The following is a 3,211-nucleotide window of genomic DNA, read 5'->3' on the forward strand; positions in this document are numbered from 1 at the left end:
CCGGGCCAAGAGCCCATGGGTGAGCGCCCCTCCAGCCCCTCCCCTGTGCACTGCTGGCCCAGCCAGTTTCGGCCCGTGGTGTTTTTTCCCTGCGCTGCGATTTGTCTATTATTCCAGTGATTATCAGTTTTACAGAAAAACCCCCTAGATTTCATGCATTAATAACGTCATAACCGTGCATCGGATTAAAATGTTTTATATATGTAAAATGCTCAGAAAATTGTGTAGATTAATAATATGCCACTTTCATCCATGTTTAAAATGTTTAACTTGATGTTTATTTAAATTTGCTAATATGCCATGTTAAAATGATTTATTTCATAACTAAATAACCGTAGCTCGAAATTAAATAAACTTTATATGTAAATGGGGTGGAAAAATGCCTAGCTTAACATGGTCCACTTTATGTTGCTGTTTAACAACATTAAAATTGTGTTTAGGGCAGAACAGTACCAAAACTAAAATATGGACATGAGGATTTTCCGGAATTGTTGTTTGTTATTTCCGGCCTCATTTAAACATGCCTAAATAGATGACTTTATTATGCTTCACCTCTTGCCATGTTAATCAACATTTAATATTGTTGGGTACCTAAACGAGATTAAACTAAATACTTGCATGTGGTGTTTCTTCAATATGCGACTCGTTGCATATTGATCTCCACTTAACTTGTAGTATTGTTTGTTGCACTTGCTATGCCATGCCTCATTAAACCGGACATGCATCATACTTGTTTGTGCATCATGCCATGTTTATGCTTGTGCATTTAACATGTTGTTTGTTTATTTCCGGTGTTGCTTCTTAGTTCCGGTAATGTTGCGATTGTGAGGATTCGTTCGACTGCTCCCGTTCGTCTTCTTCATGGACTCGTTCTTCTTCCTAGCGGGATTTCAGGCAAGATGACCGCTACCCTGGATCTCACTACTATCATTGCTATGCTAGTTGCTTCGTTCTATCACTATGCTGCGTTACCTATCTTTTGCTCATCAAGCCTCCCAAATTGCCATGAACCTCTAACCTTTGACACCCTTCCTAGCAAACCGTTGCTTGGCTATGTTACCGCTTTGCTCAGCCCTCTTATAGCGTTGCTAGTTGCAGGTGAAGTTGAAGATTGCTCCATGGCGAACAGGATTTTGGTTGGGATATCACAATATCTCTTTTATTATTAATGCATCTATATACTTGGTAAAGGGTGGAAGACTCGGCCTTTTGCCTGGTGTTTTGTTCCACTCTTGCCGCCCTAGTTTCCGTCATACCGGTGTTATGTTCCCGGATTTTGCGTTCCTTACGCGGTCGGGTGATTTATGGGACCCCCTTGACAGTTCGCTTTGAATAAAACTCCTCCAGCAAGGCCCAACCTTGGTTTTACCTTTTGCCTCACCACCACCTACCTTTTCCCTTGGGAGTCGCTCTCTCGAGGGTCATCTTTATTATAGCCCTCCCGGGCCAGTGCTTGTCTAAGTGTTGGTCCGAACTAGAGCCCTTTGCAGCGCCCCCTCAGGGAAACTTGAGGTCTGGTTTTAGTTGTACGGATTGCTCATCCGGTGTTGCCGTGAGAACGAGATATGTGCAGCTCCTATCGAGATTGTCGGCGCATCGGGTGGCTTTGCTGGTGTTGTTTTACCATTGTCGAAATGTCTTGTAAACCAGGATTCCGAGTCTGATCGGGTCTTCCTGGGAGAAGGTCTATTCCTTCGTTGATCGCGAGAGCTTGTCATGGGCTAAGTTGGGACACCCCTGCAGGGTATAATCTTTCGAAAGCCGTGCCTGCGGTTATAGGCAGATGGGAATTTGTTAATGTCCGATTGTAGATACTTGACACCAGATCCGAATTAAAACGCATCAACCGCGTGTGTAGCCATGAAGGTCTCTTTTCGGCGGAGTCCAGAAAGTGAACACGGTCTTTGGGTTATGTTTGACGTAAGTAGGAGTTCAGGATCACTTCTTGATCATTGCTAGCTTCACGACCGTTCCTTTTGCTCTCTTCTCGCTCTTATTTGCGTATGCTAGCCACCATATCATGCTTAGCCGCTGCTGCAGCCTCACCACTTTACCCCTTCCTTTCCCTTTAAGCTTTGCTAGTCTTGATACCCATAGTAATGGGATTGCTAAGTCCTCGTGGCTCACAGATTACTACAACAACAGTTGCAGGTACAGGTTATTCGATGATCATGACGCGAGAGCGATGCTTGCTTGCGTTGAGTTCTTCTTCTGCTTCTTCTTTGATCAGGGGATAGGTTCCAGGTCGGCAGCCTGGGCTAGCAGGATGGATGTCGTTTGAGTTTCTGTTTGTGATTCATCCGTAGTCGGATGATGCTCTTATGTATTGTGATGTTGTATTCATGTGGCATTGTATGCCTTATGTATGTATCCCCATGTATTATGTAATGTTGATGTAATGATATCCACCTTGCAAAAGCGTTTCAATATGCGAGTCTATCCTTGGTGGGACCTTCGAGTTCCTTTGGATAGGGTCGCATATTGGGCGTGACAGAGTTGGAGTTGTACCTTGACCTTATGACAACTAGAACCGGATACTTAATAAAACACACCCTTCCAAGTGCCAGATATAACCTGGTGATCGCTCTCACACAGGGCGACGAGGGGAGGATCGCCGGGTAGGATTATGTTATGTGATGCTACTTGGTGAACTTACCATCTACTCTCTTCTACATGCTGCAAGATGGAGGTGGCCAGAAGCGTAGTCTTCGACGGGATTAGCTATCCCCCTCTTATTCTGGCATTCTGCAGTTCAGTCCACCGATATGGCCCTTTACACATATACCCATGCATATGTAGTGTAGTTCCTTGCTTGTGAGTACTTTGGATGAGTACTCACGGTTGCTTTTCTTCCTCTTTTCCCCCCTTTCTATTCTACCTGGTTGTCGCAACCAGATGCCGGAGCCCAGGAACCAGACGCCACCGTCGACGACGACTCCTACTACACCGAAGGTGTCTACTACTACGTGCAGCCCGCTCACGACGACCAGGAGTAGTTTAGGAGGATCCCAGGCAGGAGGCCTGCGCCTCTTTCGATCTGTATCCCAGTTTGTGCTAGCCTTCTTAAGGCAAACTTGTTTAACTTATGTCTGTACTTAGATATTGTTGCTTCCGCTGACTCATGTATGATCGAGCACTTGTATTCGAGCCCTCGAGGCCCCTGGCTTGTATTATGATGCTTGAATGACTTATTTATGTTTTAGAGTTGTGT

The sequence above is a fragment of the Triticum aestivum genome, chromosome 1B (genome assembly GCF_018294505.1).
Source record: "Triticum aestivum cultivar Chinese Spring chromosome 1B, IWGSC CS RefSeq v2.1, whole genome shotgun sequence".
NCBI classification, from domain to species: domain Eukaryota; kingdom Viridiplantae; phylum Streptophyta; class Magnoliopsida; order Poales; family Poaceae; genus Triticum; species Triticum aestivum.